We start from the raw sequence: 18,249 nt of genomic DNA on the forward strand, positions 1-18,249 counted from the left end.
TCATCCTTGGGGGCAGCGGGCCTTGTAGCTGCGTGTGGGTCGGGCCCAAAGGGAGAGTGGGGGGGAGTGGGGGGAGGGTAGACCTGTCCAGGCCTCCCTGGGGGAGCCGCGGTGGGCGAAGCAGGCTGCAGACGCGAGCTCTGGGTGGGCTGAACACAGACCGGCACTGGGTAGCTGGACTTTGAGGGAAACCAACCAGGAGCCAGTGGGATGGGGAGCCCGAGGCACGCAGGAGGGGAAACTGTGGCAATGAAGTGTACCCCCCATGCCCGGCGGGGGGGGGGAGGCAGCACAGCACGCACGGATCACTCTGATCAGCCGCTGCCCCCCAAAAGGTCTGCAGGAGTCCCCGGGGGAGCACTGATCACCAGGTGCTCAACGGCTGAGCGGGGGCTGCTCAGCTCTGCCACCTGGTGCCTGGGACCCCACGGAGAAGGGCCACCTGGAGGGAAAGAGGGTCCCGGGCTGCCCCTGCCCCGCCCCTCCGCCGGCGCGGGGGGACAGAACACGGTGTAAAACGGTCCTATCATGGCATGTTTGTTCCTCTCCATGGGGATGGCAAGCAAATAAAGTATTTCTGGAAAGAAAAACAAGCGGGGTTCACAGGAACAAGTTTGTGTTGACCCGCGTCCAACCACCCCACGCGCCACCTAGACTTTAAATCCGAAGTGATCCCGTGGGCTGAAACAATTCCAGGCGAAGATAATCACGCTGAGCGACAGTGTATCACTCAGCCCTCGCCCGCAAATGGCCTTCGTGTGTGTCTCCCCTTGGCCTCAAGGGGGCGCTGCACCGAGGCTGGGTAGTTTCACAGCCTTCCCTTAGGGACCCATTGGAACGGGAGCTTTGGTTTACTTTCACGCCAGCCCTGAACATTCCTCTGAGGCAGAAGTGCTTTCTTTTCTTTTTTTTTTCTTTTCCTTTTTGGGTCACATCCGGCGATGCTCAGGGGTTACTCCTGGCTCTGCACTCAGGAATGACTCCTGGCGGTGCTCAGGGAACCACATGGGATGCTGGGGATCGAACCCAAGTCAGCTGTGTGCAAGGCAAATGCCCTCCCCGCTGTACTATAGCTCCAGCCCCCCAGAAGTGCTGTCTTATTTGTATGTGCACCCCTAGCATGAGGGCACCCTTACTTTCCTAATCATTACTCACTAATGTCTTGTTTTAAGACTTTATTTAAACACCGTAGTTTACAAAGTTGTTTGAACCCAGTTGTTTCTGGTATTCAATGTTCCTGCAATGTCCCTCACCCGTGTGACCTTCCCTCCACCACTGTCCCCAGTTTCCCACCCACCCCCTCAGGGGGGGCAGGGACAAAATAACTAATTTTATATCACTTGTTGAGCTGCAACGATAGCACAGCAGGTAGGGCATTTGCCTTGCACGTGGCCAACTTGGGTTCGATTCCTCCGCCCCTCTCGGAGAGCCCGGCAAGCTACTGAGAGTATCTCACTCACATGGCAGAGCCTGGCAAGCTCCCCATGGCGTATTCGATATGCCAAAAACAGTAACAGCAAGTCTCACCATGGAGACGTTACTGGTGCCCACTCGAGCAAATCGATGAGAACGGGATGAGAGTGCTACAATGATAGTTGAGGTAAAAATGGCTAATGGGATTATAAAAAAATGCCTCAGTAGGGGCTGGAGTGATAGCACAGCGGGGAGGGCGTTTGCCTTGCATGCGGCCAACCCGGCTTCAATTCTCAGCATCCCACATGGTCCCCTGAGCACCACCAGGAGTGATTCCTGAGTGCAGAGCCAGGAGTAACCCCTGTGCATTGCCAGGTAAGACCCAAAAAGAAAAAAAAAAAACTTCAGTAAAAGAAAATTTGTGATAATTGGTCCATCTCACCGTGGGGTCCTTTGAAGTCCTTGTCTGAGGTTCTGCTGAGCTGTTTGCTGGTGGAGGAGCCCCCGGCGTCACGGCGTGTTGGCTGAGCTTAGCTGGCTGCACCTTCCCATCCCACTTGCTGTGCTCCTGTTGGACTGACACTCTGGTGGAACTGGGAGGTGTTGGATGTCAACGGACCAGTGGACTGTTCCCGTGGCGGTTTTCGAAGTGCAGAGTCAGGAGAGATCTCCTGGCTTGTGCGCACGACAGAGAGCCTCAATGTAAACCCGGGCCCAGCCCTCACCAGCGGGGTAAGGGTGCCCTGTCCACTCACGTAACCACGGCTGCCTCCGTCCCCGAGTCAGAGGGATAGTCGAGGTCCCCGTCGGTGCCTGGATGGAGGAATGTGAGAAATACGTGCAAAGATCAGGGACGGGCCTGGCAGCGGGAGCCCTGGAGGCTGGGGTCATCTGGGCGTGAGTGACACCTGCACGCAGTGTGGGGTCACGCCCGCTCAGCTGTGGAAGGGCGCTTTGCACGCGTGAAACTCTGAGTTCCACACTGCTGCCTCAAATACATTCATTCTTTTTAAAACATTGCATTTGCATTTTTGAGGTCCCATGACTAGGCAATGCTGCAATGACAGTTTCATGCATCCGTCACTCCAACAGCCCATCTGCCCCCAGAGCACCACTTCCCTCCCTCCACCAGTGTCCTGAGACCCTGCCCGTCTCCCCCCATCCCTGCAAAGCTCAGCTCTGTGGAGCAACTTTCCATTCTTCTGCCTCTGGCCATCTCTCTTTCCCTTTGTCGCACTGTCGTCCCGTTGCCCATCGATCTGCTCGAGCGGGCACCAGTCACGTCTCCATGGTGAGACTTGCTGTGACTGTTTTTGGCATATCGAATATGCCACAGGGAGCTTGCCAGGCTCTGCCATGCGGGCGGGATACTCTCGGTAGCTTGCCGGGCTCTCCGAGAGGGATGGAAGAATCGAACCCGGGTGGGCCGCGTGCAAGGCAAACGCCCTACCTGCTGTGCTATCGCTCCAGCCCATTCCCTTTATCTTTATTTTATTTTTCAGAGATTCAGGTTGCTTTTTTTCGGGGGAGGGGGAGGTTAGGTGTTTGTTTTGTTTGGGTTTAGTTTGGGGGCCACACCCAGCAGTGCTCATGGGTTATTCCTGGCTCTGCGCACAGGAATCGTTCCTGGTGGGGTGTGGGGGACCATACGGGATGCCGGGGATAGCACCCAGGTGGCCGCATGCCAGCCAGAGTCCTCCCCGCGGTCCTGTTGCTCCTGTTCCCGTAATCTACATATCCGGTGGCAGCCTCTGTGTTGAGAACGATAAAGAGGGCAATATTTGTGAGGAAAATAATGTATCTGCTTTCCACCCAAAAGATGACTACAAGCGGGACCAGAGCGATAGGGCAGCGGGTAGGACACTTGCCTAACATGCAGCCGGCCCGGGTTCGATTCCCAGCATCCCATAGGGTCCCCCGAGCACCTGAGTGCATGAGCCAGGAGTAACCCCTGAGCATTGCTGGGCATGACCTAAAAAAGAAAAAAAATATATATGACTACAAGCAAATAAATAAATAATGGTTGCACTTATGTTGTCACTGGCACTGTCACTGTCATCCCGTTGCTCATTGATTTGCTCGAGCGGGCACCAGTCACGTCTCCATTGTGAGACTTGCTGTTACTGTGTTTGGCATATCGAATGCGCCACGGGGAGCTTGCCAGGCTCTGCCGTGCAGGCGGGATACTCTCGGTAGCTTGCCGGGCTCTCTGAGAGGGATGGAGGACTCGAACCCAGGTCGGCCATGTGTTACCATCAGAAATCTCCTCCAGAGTTGGCCCTGCCAGCGCCATCTTCCTTGCCCTCCTTGTCTTCGCCCGCACCCCTCGCCCGGAAGGACAGGCCAGGCCCCCTCGCTCTCTAGCAGTGACTATCCGGGAGGTGCCTGGGTACTGGCAGCTGGGTACTTCCGGAACCTTCCAAAGGTCATCCAGAGCAAGTCAGTTCTTGCTGGGGACAGGGCGGTGAGGGGCCCGGCCCTTTGCACCCCTGCCCGCTGCGCCCTCCACACCCTCCCCCTCTGCCCCGGAGGCTCCCGGTGGGCTAAACTGCAGCAGCCACTCCCACACCCCCAGCTGGGCCCCTCTTTCCCCGGGACCTCCTGTAGGTCCTTGGTCTCCGCCGTGGCCGCCCCCGCTGTGGCCGCTCTGTCACCAAGTCCTGCTCCCAGCCCCAGCCCTGCCCCTAAAGCACCGACTCTGCAGCCCAGCTTCCTCCTGGCCAGCTGCTCTCGGGGCCCCCCGGCCTCTGCAGTGGCACACGGCGATGCTGTGTCTGGGCTGTGTGTCCCCACAGGGCCAGCCCGGACCCCAGAACCGCCCCCGAGACTATTCTGCGGCCCAAGCTGGTCTCTGGGGCCACCTGCTGGGTGGTGTCCCTCACTGACCGCTCCTTCTGCCGGCAGCTTGTCTGGGTGTCGAGCTGCCTGTGGCCAGCGGCTTTGGTGCGCCCATCCTGCAGGGTCAGAGGTCCTCAGCCCGGTGGCGGCTGTGCGTGGGGGAGCGGTGGGAGTGGACAGTGGTCTCTCGCTTCCAGCCTTTCACTTCTGACTTGGTGAGCATCTGCTCTTGTGAAAAAAGTCATCGTAAGGAAGCTGGAATTTTTTTTTTTTTTTTTTTTTTTTTTTGCTTTTTGGGTCACACCTGGCGATGCACAGGGGTTACTCCTGGCTCTGCACTCAGGAATTACCCCTGGCGGTGCTCAGGGGACCATATGGGATGCTGGGATTCGAACTCGAGTCGGCCGCGTCAAGGCAAACGCCCTCCCCACAGTGCTATCGCTCCAGCCCCCGGAAGCTGGAATTTTTTTGTTGTTCTCTGTGTGGTCGCGAGGTTGCAGATTTACTGTCCTGCAAGCCCCAGCACGAGACTGCCACCTCCCAGCTCAGTTCATAAAACGCATTTAGTTTGGCCAGGAAAAGTGATACCAAGCGCCAAGACATCTTGGGAGAATTAATTTGTTTAATCAGAGCAGGGAAGAAAGAAAACCTTGCATACGCATAATTGGCACTATTAATAGGTTTGACATCATTCCCAAGGTGACTTATTTTTTTGTATCAATGCAACAAGTAGACACAGTGAGAATAAAACCCTCTTTCTCCCATAGCTGGGAGCTTGTCTAATGACAATGATTGCATGTCTTATTTTTCCATTTATCTCATTACGTCTGTTCTTTCAAATCTTTTTTCATACATATTTTATTTTCATCTGAGTAATAAAGGTTGAAATGAAGAACCCTCTAAGGAGAGTGTGTGGGTTAAAGCCATTAGCATTTTTATGGGGCCAAATGACCGGACAGCGGGTTGGGCCCTTTCCTGGCATGTGGCTGAGCCCGCTTTGGTCCCCAGTGTCACATAGGGTCTTCCAAGCCCTTCAGGAGTGATCCTTGAGCACCAAGCCAGGAGTCAGCCCTGAGCACAGATCCAGGAGTCAGCCCTGAGCACAGAGCCAGGAATAAGCCCTGAGCACAGCAGGATGTTGTCCAAAAGAGCAACAATAAACAAATGAGAATAAATTAAATAAATAAAGGCTTTGAATACTATATAAATGAAGGGAGCGGAGATGGGCTGTCCCCAGCGGTACTCAGGGGCTAATTCACTTCTTGTGGGTGCTGAGGATCGGACTAGGGCCTTCTCCATGCACTTTTTTTTTTTTTTTTTTGCTTTTTGGGTCATGCCCAGCGATGCTCAGGGGTTACTCCTGGCTCTGCACTCAGGAATTACTCCTGGCGGTGCTCAGGGGACCATATGGGATATCGGGGATTGAACCCAGATTAGCCACGAGGAAGGCAAACGCCCTCCCCACTGTGCTATCGCTCCAGCCCCTCCCGGCACCTTTATCCCTCTCCTTTCTCTCTGCCCCCAACCATATGAACTCTAAGTTGATTGTGAAAGGTTAGATATATTCATTGCAGCCACAAAGAAAATAATTCAGGGATGTACCAGAATTCCATTTGATAAATTAAAATCACATACTTAAATTTGTTAGTTTAAAGAAGCAAGACAGGGACAAAAACAAAAGAAGCAAATAGAAAACAAAAAAGACCATTCTCGAGCCAATCATATCAATATCTCATGAACATGAATTGTAAAAGGAATACAATTGAAAAGAAAATCTGACAGTGTGGATTTAAAACCAATACCCAACTCTGTTTGGCCTTAATAGGAACACTTTGAGTATGGTATGAGACATACAAAAAATGAGCAACGAATATCGCAATAGTTTCTCTTAACATCATATAAAAAGAACATTAATAACCCTCACAGTGATTCACTAATAAAAAAAATAAATTTATAAAAAGGACATTAACAAACATATTTTAGTATAACAGGTAGAGCCAGACATTTTATAAGTTTTAAAAAATTAAAAAGCTATCAGATGTCACAGTTGGATCAGAGCAATAGTACAGCGGGGAGGGCATTTGCCTTGGACACGGCTGACAAGGTTCAATCCCCAGCATCCCATATGGTCCCCCAACCCCTGCCAAGAATAATTCCTGAATGCAGAGCCTGGAGTAGCCCCTGAGCATCACTGGGTGTGACCCAAAGAGCAAAATATTTTTTTTTAAATGTCACAGTTATAAACATGCAGATTCCTCATCATACTCTTAAGTTCATGAATCAAAACTGGCAACATGGGGCTGGAGTGATAGCACAGCGGGGAGGGCGTTTGCCTTGCACTCGGCCGACCCAGGTTCAATTCCCAGCATCGCATATGGTCCCCCAAACCCTGCCAAGAATAATTCCTGAGTGCAGAGCCAGGAGTAACCCCTGAGCATCGCTGGGTGTGATGTGACCCAAAAAGCAAAAAAAAAAAAAAAAAAAAGCTAGCAACACTTTTTTTTTTTGATAATGTAGGAGTACTGCTACTTATTCAGCCATTGATTAAGCTGATTGAATTAGGCATAAACTCATAAACTCGACATGTAGCACTGTCATCCCATTGTTCATCTATTTGCTCAAGCAGGCATCGGTAAGTCTCCAAAAACCAACGTTACTGTTTTTATTGGCATATCAAATACGCCACAGGTAGCTTGCCAGGCTCTGCCGTGCAAGCAGGATACTCTCGGTAGCAAATAAATAAAACTCTCAATCACTGTTCATGAATGTTTTCATTCTCTGAACAGCATGTTCTTTTAAAAATTTTTGTGCTTGACAATTTGCCTCTGTGCTTTAGAATAGACACTCCAAAAAGCCTTGTTACAATTTGTTGGGGTGAAATTCCTTTTAATAACAGCTTGATGAGGAAGATTAACTTTACCAAGTGGACTTGCCAAGCCAGGAACATGTAAGTCTGCTCACTTATCTAAACTTCTTCGATTTCTTTAATCATCCTTGTCCATTTCAGCACAGCCTGTTCAGTTTGCCTCTGTTTCATTTTCTCTTCTTCTTCTTTTTTTTAAATATGGAACGCTTCACGAATTTTCTCTTCTTTGAAGATAACTTCATTTCAAAGTTTAGCACTCATTTCACATATTCATGGCTAGTATCTATTCATACAATTGATTTTGAGTTTGATCATTGTGAGGTTTAAACTCATTCATTAGTTCCCAGATTTTATTAAGTCATGGAAATTTCATTCTAGTCCTAAGTTTCTGCAATTTTTTAACATCTTATGAATATGTGTAGAATTTTGTTAAATATTTTCTCTGTACTGAATGAAAGATGTTGTCACATCATTTTACATGTGTTCAATATTCCAACCCCAATCCCACCACCACTCCTCATGGCCTGGGTTAGCCAGAATATTGATATTACCAATACTGCTGCTACTGCCATTATTATCAATTATACTAATACAAATAATGCTAACGATGCTACTAATACTACCACTACAACCAATTCTACTAGTACTGATAATACTGCTAATATTACCAATATACTTGGTACTTAATGACTTAGGCTATTTTCTTTCTTCCTCCCTCCCTTCCTCCCTCCCTCCCTCCCTCCCTCCCTCCCTCCCTTCCTTCCTTTCTTTTTTTTTTTTTTTTGGTTTTTGGGTCACACCTGGCAATGCACAGGGGTTACTCCTGGCTCTGCACTCAGGAATTACTCCTGGCGGTGCTCAGGGGACCCTATGGGATGCTGGGATTTGAACCCGGGTCGGCCGCGTGCAAGGCAAACGCCCTACCCGCTATGCTATCACTCCAGCCCCCTCTTTCTTTTCTTTCTTTCTTTCTTTCTTTCTTTCTTTCTTTCTTTCTTTCTTTCTTTCTTTCTTTCTTTCTTTCTTTCTTTCTTTCTTTCTTTCTTTCCTTCTTTCTTTCTTTCCTTCTCTCTCCCTCTTTCTTCCTTGCTTTCTTGCTTTCATTATTATTTTGTTGTTGTTTTGGGGCCACATCTGATGGTGCTCATGGTTTTGCACTCAGAGGTCACTCCTGGCAGGCTTATGGGGTCACTTGGGGTCCTGGGGATCCACCCCAGGCCAGCTGCATACTAGGCTAGCGCCATCCCCACTGTACTATCTCTCTGGCTCCTCATGCTACTTTTTAAGATGCTGATAGTATATAGTCTAATGGAGCATATAAACATCTATTTTTCAGGGTATATTCACCAGCTAATTAAGTCTGCCTTTTAAATGGTTTAATTTTCTGTTTTCCTTTCTAGCTCCCAGGTTCATAAAATTGGGTGGTACGAGGTAGTTAAGTTGTTCAAAATCACATTTAAGTGTTTTCTAAATTCATTGCATGTTTGCCATGGACGTTTAGGGTTAGTTTCCTGGGTCCTGATGGCTTGCCCGAATCCTCTGTCCTGAGTGCCCAATGTTGGACTCTCACTCGCCTCACTTACGGAACTCCGTCCCCGCCTCCTTTCAATGTGTCCTGTATTTTCAAAGACACGCCTTCCCAGTGGCCTGGGGAAGCCTGTGGGCAGGTGATCCTTGTGACCCATTGCCCATCCTGGACAAGAAATTGCATTTGGGTGATCCATGCAGACACCAGGAGGTCACTGCAGGGTGAAAGGATGCGGACGCTGGCGTGACTGCAGTTTCCCGGGAGCAGAGACTCACAGGGGACACTTTCGAGATCCCCGTTTTTTGTGCAAATGAGAATTATCAGACTTCCTAAACCATTGCTTTAGGTGCCTGCACCCCAGACAATTTGAGAAGCAAACTGAACAAAGATAGTTTTGGTTTATTTCCATAGTCACTGTCACTGTCACCGTCGTCCCGTTGCTCATCGATTTGCTCGCGCGGGCACCAGTAACGTCTCTCATGGTGAGACTTATTGTTACTGTTTTTGGCATATCCGATATGCCACAGGTAGCTTGCCAGGCTCTGCCGTGCGGGCGTGATAGTCTCGGTAGCTTGCCGGGCTCTCAAAGTGGGGTGGAGGAATCAAACACGGGTCGGCCGCGTGAAAGGTGAACGCCCTACCACTGTGCTATCACTCCAGCCCTTATGCCCATAGACTGAAGAAAATTCCTGCAAGCCCATGGTGATAGAATAAATAAATTAATGAGTGAAAGGGAATGAGGGAAATGGAAAATCATGGTCAGATAAGAATCACCATAATGATTGTTGCAACATTGATGGGCGTTAAGGATTAGTGGGTGAAATGATGGTGAGAAGCAGGGTGTATAAAACAGATTTGGGAGTTATCCCCCCCGCCCCACTATGTTTGAGGGTTACTCTCTGCTCAGTGCCCAAGGATTGACCTTAGCAGTACTTTGGGGACCATGCGTGTGGTTCCAGGGATAGGACCCAGGGCCTCACACATGCAAGGTGTGAGGCCCTATCAGTGAACTGCATTTCTCCACTGGATGTTTATTCATCACTGAAGGGTAAGTAGTAACTATTCAGGAACAAGAGATTCCAGGCGGGGGGGGGGGGGATATTCCAAGAGGTGGAGCACATACCAGCCCAAGGCCCTGGGTTTGGGTGACCCCTGGCATCCCACGCTCCCCTCCCCAAGTACTGCTGGATGTGGCCGTCATAAAAAGAAGTCATCGTAGTGACAAAAATAATTTATTGGAAGCAATAAAACAGCCTTGAATCAGGTCCTGCTTCGATCCCTGGCACTGTAAGAACAGCACAGAAAAGAAGAAGCAGTGAGACGTACTGACATCATAGTCTGCCGAGGAGGCCATTAGGAAAGAAGCATCACTTCTCTGGGATTCTTGCCCAAAACGTTTAACCGTGATCTAATCACAGGGAAACCTCATCCAGATCCACAGTGAGAGAGGGCGAATCAGTGAGTGGAAATGATGGAGATGATACAACAAAAGATGGACTTTCACCATATTCCAGAACTAAAGAATGACATAAGGAAAAACTGACAAAGTCTGAGTAATGTCTGTTGATTAGTCAACCGTATGGCATAAATGTTAATTTCTTGGGTTTGATCGTTCACTGGCAGTTTTAGAGGAAGTTAGAGCAAGTGTCTGTGGGAATTCTAAGCTAGGTCAGCCACTTTTCAGGCTCTTTGAATTATTTAAAAATACAAACATTTAAAGGGCCCAAATTAAGTATCTTGAAACAGAAAATAGGGGCTGGAGCGATAGCACAGCGGGGAGGGCATTTGCCTTGCACGCGGCCAACCCGGGTTCGATTCCCAGCATCCCATATGGTCACCCGAGCACCGCCAGGGGTAGTTCCTGAGTGCAAAACCAGGAGCAACTTGCTGGGTGTGACCCAAAAAGCAAAAAAAAAAAAAAAAAAAGAAAGAAAGAAAGAAAGAAAAGAAAAGAAAATATTCTACACTGCAATATCCTGGACAGAATGGGCATTCCATGGGTTGCTGCATCTACACACTTATTCTTTTTTTTTTTTTTTTTTTGCTTTTTGGGTCACACCTGGCGATGCACAGGGGTCACTCATACTAGGCTCTGCACTCAGGAATCACTCCTGGCGGTGCTCAGGGGACCATATGGGATATGCTGGGAATCAAACCCAGGTCGACCGCGTGCAAGGCAAATGCCCTACCTGCTGTGCTATTGCTCCAGCCCCCTACACACTTATTCTTTTTTTTTTTTAATTTAATTTTATTTTATTAAATCACCGTGTGGAAGATTACAATGCTTTCGGGCTTAGGTCTCAGGTATGCAATGCTGAAGCAACCATCCCTTCACCAGTGCCCATATACCACCACCAAAAAAAAAAAAAAACCCACACAGTACACCTCCCATCCCGCCCCCCCACCCCCTACCTTGTAACTGATAAGTTTCATTTTACATTCTGTTTGCTTTGGTTACATTCAATATTTCAACACAAACCTCACTATTGTTGTTAGGAGTACCCCACTAGATTCAGACCTACTGTGAAGACAAATAAGGTCGCGCGGCCTCGAATTTCTGTACTTTAACAAGAAGTCCAGGGAGATTTCTTCCAGATATTAGATAATTGCAGGCTTGAAACCCCAATCTGTGGTCGTCTTAATATGGCGGCCACCGCGCCCTTCATCCCCGGAGAGAAAGAGGCGAGAGAGAGAAATACCTTTCCCCTCCCGGGCGGGCACGGGGCCGAGGCTTAGTTCTCAGGCTGGAGACATTCTGCGAGGAGTTGCTCACACCGAAAGAGGCTTTGCTGGGTCTGGATTCACGCTTGTGCAGCTGCGGAGAGGCCACACATGCGTGCGGCCCCCGGGATCACATCTCGGCGGCCACACTTATTCTTAATTTTAAAAATTTGTTTTGGTTTGGGGGCCCCACCTGGCAATGCTCAGAGCTTACTCCTGGCTCTGTGCTCAGGAATTCCTTCTGGTGAGGCTCAGGGAACCATATGGGATGCTGGGGATCGAACCCGGGCTGGCCCCATGCAAGGCAAGTGCCCTGCTCACTGTGCTGTCATTCTGGCCTTATATACTCATTCTTAAGACGTGGCAGTAGAAACTCTACAGAGTGGGAGAATCCCAAGAAAGCTGAGCACCTGATGGTCTGTCAGAATCCCAAGTGCCCACTGATGGTCAGACCGCAGAGGGCAAAGTCACGGTCACGCAGACGGAGCACTTCAAGCTACGTAGGGGTCACAACAAACGGGCCCACATGTGCTTATTGGTGCTCAGGGGTCAGTCCTGGCACATGCTAATGCTACATGTGCATTAGCATGTAGCATTACTACTCCAGCCCTCCCTCTCCAGCCCCAACGGGCACATTTCACTCCAAACTGACGTGCTGTCACTGGGGTAGCCTCCCGCTATAGGCCTCATTTGACCCAGTGAAATAGTAATCATCGCAGTCACGGAAACAGGTTTTAACGACGAGGATTCTCACAGCCTGGGCAGAGAGTTAACTCCGAACGTGTCAAAGACCGGGTGGGCACGAAGCCCGCCCCCTTGTTGCTGTGGGCAGCGACCAACTTCAAACCAGAAGCCGGCGAGCAGCAAGGGAGGGCAGAGGAGCCTGATGCCCTGGGGCCGAGGGCAGCTCCTCTGGGGCAGGCCCTGCTCTCACAGACCCAGTGTCCAGCTCCTGAGGGTCAGGGATAGAGGCCTTTGGAGCGGCCCCTTTCATCTGCAGGGATGCCGTGAAAGATGCTCACCCAGCAGATGGTCCAGATTCTCGGGCCAGGACACAGCGCCCTCTGCTGGCCATGTGTGGGATGGCTGCTGCTAGTCCACATGGACCACACACTGCCTAGGTTTTGGGGGGGCGGGAGGGGGGAGCAGGAAGGCGGGGGGGGGGGGGCGCTCCAGAAATAAAGAGATGTTTTCACTGTTTAAACGTCTTCATCACAATGCTGTCAAAATTCAAAGCCCACTCCCGGCCGGTCCCCAGAGCGGCTCTGGGAGAAGGAGGGATGCACCCTGGTTCTGCGCGTGGGGCGGGGTCTCCAGCGTCTGTCTCGCCCATCCACCAAGAGCTGGGAAGGTGGGAAGGGGAGACGCCCGCAAGGCCAAGGGTCCTCCCCGGTTCTGCCCCTTTCAGGTTCAGGTCCTGCCTGTGCAGACAGAACCTGTATAGGCTGGTCACCGCGAGTCCCCTCCGGACCCCAGGCCGTCGGGGGGTGGGGGGGTCAGCCCAGGGGGCCACGAGGAAGGCCCTTGGCAGACGGGAGCGTGGGAGCCTCAGGCCATGACCACGGGGCAGGAGCGTGGTTAGCCCCCCCCCCCAGACTCCAGCTGCCACTCCGGGCGGGGCGGGGGTGCTCTGCACAGGCCCGGCAGAAATCGCCGGGTCGTTTGGGAAAACAGCTCCTTCAGAGGCCAGGGGCTTCAGCGGGGGCTTCCCATCGTCCCTCCAGCCGAGGCCACCAGGGCGACCCCGGGCTCGTGAGCGCCCACTGCAGGTCGCGTCCTCCCAGCGTCTCTGCTCACCTCCTGGGGCGGGGGCGGCCTGGGTGGAAGGAGGGGGGGAGAGGAGGGGAAAGAAGGGAAGGAAGTTTGCAAAGCGGGTCCGCACTAGGCTCAACTCTGAAATAAAGTGTCAGACGTGGTCGTGAACGAAAGAGAGACTTCAGGCGTGCTTGCACGAGAGGGCCGGAAAGAAGAGCACTGAGAGGAGGTCGGCCCGGCTGGCTTCAGCGATGGTTCCTCCTCCCCTCCCCCCATCTTTTAAAATTGAAGAACTGGGCCTGGAGCGACAGCACAGCGGGGAGGGCATTTGCCTTGCACGAGGCCGACCCAGGTTCGATTCCCAGCATCCCATATGGTCCCCCGAGCACTGCCAGGAGTAATTCCTGAGTGCAGAGCCAGGAGTGACCCCTGTGCATCGCCGGGTGTGACCCAAAAAGCAAAAAATAAATAAATAAATAAATAAATAAATAAATAAATTTAAAAAATAAAATAAATAAAATTAAAGAACTGTGATTTATGAAGTTATTCATAGTTGAGCTTTAGGCATGAAATGTTTTCCAACACTAGTCTCACCACCAGTGTCAACCCCTCTCCACCGGTGTCCCCGGATTCCCTGCCCACCCCACCCCTTACGACACATTGCAAAGTCCCGTGCTGGCAGCTCAGACCTCATGTTTTCAGGGCAGTGAATCCCATTTATTTTATTATTATTATTATTATTATTATTATTATTATTATTTGCTTTTTGGGTCACACCCAGAGATGCGCAGGGGTTACTCCTGGCTCATGCACTCAGGAATTACCCCTGGCGGTTCCCTGGGGGACCAAATGGGATGCCGGGGATCGAACCCGGGTCGGCCGCGTGCAAGGCAAATGCCCTACCCGCTGTACTATCCCTCCAGCCCCTTTATTTTATTTTATTTTTTATTGAATCATTGTGAGATACAGTTACAAAGCTTTCATGTTTAAGTTTCAGTCATACAATGATCAAACACCCATCCCTCCACCAGTGCACATTCTCCACCACCAATGTCCCCAGTATACCCCCCTTTCCCACCCTCCCCCTGCCTCTATGGCAGATAATTTCCCCCACACTCTCTCTCTGCTTTTGGGCATGATGGTTTGCAATACAGATACTGAGAGGCCATCACGTTTGGTTCTTTATCAACTTTCAGCACACATCTCCCATCCCGCGACCCATCCCTCCAACCATCACTGACTGAGTGACCCCTTCTCTATCCCAGCTGCCTTCTCCCCCAGCTCATGAGACAGGCTTCCCACCATGGGGCAGTCTTCCTGGCCCTTGTGCCTACTGTCCTTGGGTGTCCATCTCATATTCTGTTATTTTGTATGTGGAGCCCGTTTTGGACTCAGGCTCCACCCCTCGCCCACATCACTGGCCCTGCTGCCCATTCCCCCGTTCCTTCCCGTTCTCTTCTCCCCTCCCTAGACTTCTTTCCCTCCCTGTCCTTCCCGTCTCTGGACACTGGGGTCAGGGGTGATCTAGGCACCCCCTTGAGTACTCATTGGCTGTAGAGTACTGCATTTAGTACTCCTTCCCCGTTCCCCTCCCGCTGGGAGTCATTCACCCTCCTAAGTCAGATGGTGTTTGGGGTGGCCCGGCCGAAGGGATGTCGTGGAAGATGCTGGCTCTGCACAAGGCCAGGTCCACTCCTGGTGCTATTCCTTTTGGTTGTTTTGATTTTGAGGTGCTCAGGGATCACTCCTGGCTCTGCACTCAGGATCACTCCTGGTGGTGCTCAGGGAACCCTATGCTATGCCAGGGACTGAACCGGGTCTGCTGGGTGCCAGGCAAACGCCCTCCCCGCTGGACCCTTGCTCCGGGCCCTCTCTGTATGGTTCTTCCCTATAAGGAAGGGCGAGGAAAGAGGGTCCTTGGCAGCCTCCCCCTGGCCCGCACCCAGCGTTTCCCTTTCATGCTTTTGTTTTGCTCAGGCTGGCCCTGGGACATCCCCGTCCTTGTCTGCGGCCTTGTCCTCGGGTGGGAGGTGAAAGCCCCTTCACCTGGACTGGAGCAATAGCACAGCAGAGACAGCATTTGCCTTGCACGCAGCCGACCTGGGTTCAATCTCCGGCATCCCACAGGGTCCCCCGAGCACCGCCAGGAGTGATTCCTGAGTGCAGAGCCAGGAGGAACCCCTGAGCATCGCCGGGTGTGACCCAAAGGACCCAAAAGCAAACAAGCAAGCTAAGAAAGCTCTTCACCAGCAGTGTCTGCCCTGCCCTTTCCCTCTGGGGGCTCCTTGGCTGTCTCCCCCTCCTTGGGGGCGGCGCAGAGGGCAAATGGGAGCTCTTGGGGCTTGTTCGGAGATGCTGCCCGTGGCCAGCTCAGTGCCCGTATCACAGGGTCCCACACTGGCCCAACTCCAGAGACAGCCCCGGGGGAGCCAGGGGCCTAAGGAGCTCCGGACTCGGGGCTAGAGTCTGGGGGAAGGTGGTCCCTCTCTTTGCCAGAGGGCAGGGCAGGCTGGACAGACCCTGAGGGTAACACTACTCCAGGGGCCAGGGTCAGGGCCCGGCAAGATTCCTGGGTACCTTGAACCCAGCCCAGCCAGCGACAGGGCCTGCACTGGTCTGGAAAGAAAGAAAACAACAGGGACGCCCCAAGCGTCTGTTCTTTCCCCTTCTAGAAACAGAGAGGGCTTTCCGGGGTCTAAGCCAGTGTGTGTGGGTGGGTGGGGGGGTCTGCATCTCCGTCAGCTGCTGGGGCATCCTCCGCCCATCCACCCAGCTCCTTCTTTCCTCCTCCGCTCCCTTCTCCAGGTGGTGGGGACCCCCGAAGCAGGGACATGGGGGTCACCAGGAGTCACAGGCACCCCTGGGTGCAAGTGTCTGACGGTCAGAAGTGGTGGGAGAGAGCACGGCTTGGGGTGCTTCCCGGAGACGGCTGGGCCTCGGGGCCTGAGCACCCCCTCACTCTCTGTGGAGGGACCCCCAGTAGAAATGCAGGGTGTGGCATGGGCATTAGCTAGTGACAAACAAATGCTGATGGGATAAGATCAGTAAGATTAGGAGGGGCAACCTTTGCTAGGTGTGGCATGGGGTTAGCTAGCGATAAACAAATAGTGACAGGACAAGATCAGTAAGGTAAGATGGCTCCCTACATCTCCCCCTGTTTTGTTTTAAATTAAATGTGGTCAGGGGGAGGCATTGTCCGGTACCCCTTGTGACATAAAGACTCCATTTTTGCAGGGAGAGGAAGGAAAGGATGATTGGGTCTATGCAGGGGGCTCCTCATAGGCCCCATCAATCCTTGGTTTTGGAGTAACCTCTAAGCTATACCGGAATACCTCGCAGGGAGCCGGGCCGGGGTATCAGCCCTCCCTTGCAGTGCTTTGCCTGGCAACCTGATCCACAAGAATAAATCCTTGGGAGCCCGGCATCCTCGAGGTAAAGAACTGGGGGAGGATGAGGTCCTACAAATCAAGCCAGTGATCCTTAAACACTTGAACAATCTCATTTGTTACTCTAAGATATTAACCCGGCCCTGGACCCAAAGTAGCGCTTGCTGTGGAGGGTTCAATCGTTGCTCAGCGTCATGGTTGACAGCAGCCTGCATTGTCCAAAGGTGGTAAGAGTCATTTTGCCATGTTTTGACGAAGTTGTGTGTCTGGACCGAGGTTTGAAGAGCTATTCCTGCAACAGCAGCAGTGGTGGTTACAGCAATGAGTCCCTACAATCTCAGACCCCCGGGCTGGCCTCTGGGCCACCTGGAGAGGGTCCTCACCCTCCTGAGCGTCTGATGGGAGCCCCCCCACCCCGAGGGGTCAGAAGCCCCTGCTAGCTCATGCCCAGGGTTCAGCCTGTGCTCCCGGGGGGGGGGGTTGGGGGTCTGGAAAGGTGCTTTTGGGGAATCATAAAACTTAAAGGGAGGGGCTGGAGTGATAGCACAGCGGGGAGGGCATTTGCCTTGCACGAGGCCGACCCGGGTTCGATTCCTAGCATCCCAGATGGTCCCCTGAGCACTGCCAGGGGTAATTCCTGAGTGCATGAGCCAGGAGTGACCCCTGTGCATTGCCGGGTGTGACCCAAAAAGCAAAAAAAAAAAAGAAAAGATATTAAAAAAAAAAACTTAAAGGGAGATTCTCAGCCTGAAGAGCCCAAGGGCATGACGGCCACAGCCCCCGAGAGACACAGCCTGGCCTTAGCAGAGATGCTGACCCCACCCAGAGACGGGTGGACCCCCCTCCCCCCTCCTCCCGTCACCTCCCCCCACCCCCCACCCCCGCAGAAGCAGCTACAGGATTATCTGAGACGCAAGAGGACCGGCCCCAGGGCAGGCTTTCCTGGGACAAGGCCCAGAGGAACTCTGGTTTCAGTTTTCGGGTCACACCTAAGGGTGCTCAAGGCTTACTCCTGGCTCTGTGCTCAGGCTTCTGTCGTGGAGGGCTCAGGGGGCCATCTGGGGGCCGGGGATCCACCTGGGCCGGCCACGCGCAAGGCAAGTGCCCTCCCTGCTGCACTGTGGCTCCACCCTCCGAGACTGACTATATTTTTTCTAGATAAGCCTTCTTTTTAATTTACTTGTTTGTGTCAAATCACCCTGAGATACGCAGTTACAAAGCTGTTCATGATCGGGTTTCAGTCAGATAATGCTCCAACACCCGTCTCTTCACCAGCGCACATCTCCCACCACCAATGTCCTCAGTTTCCCTCCTGTCATCCCCGGTCCCCCAGTCGGTAACCCTCTATGGTCCTTTTCTTCTCTGTCTGTCTCTGTGTCTCTGTCTCTGTCTCTGTGTCTCTGTCTCTCTCTGTCTCTCTGTCTCTGTCTCTGTGTCTCTGTCTCTGTCTCCCTCTGTCTCTGTCTCTCTGTCTCTCTCTGTCTCTTTGCCTCTGTCTCTGTCTCTCTTCCCCCCCCCCCCCCGTCCCTTTTGGGCATTACGCTTTACGGAAAAGGGTACCACTTGTCCCCCTTTGCCTCCTTTCAGCACTCGGTCCTTGTCCCGAGTGACCCCTTCCCACCATCATCCAGACTAACCTGTATGTCTGCAAAACTCAAAAAAACACAAACCCCGCTAGGAAGCGTCCCGTAAACGCTCCTCCCAGAGCACTCAGGCTCCAGGCCTCCTCCCCGCGGGCCCTG

Source organism: Sorex araneus, chromosome 4 (assembly GCF_027595985.1).
Source record: "Sorex araneus isolate mSorAra2 chromosome 4, mSorAra2.pri, whole genome shotgun sequence".
NCBI classification, from domain to species: Eukaryota; Metazoa; Chordata; class Mammalia; order Eulipotyphla; family Soricidae; genus Sorex; species Sorex araneus.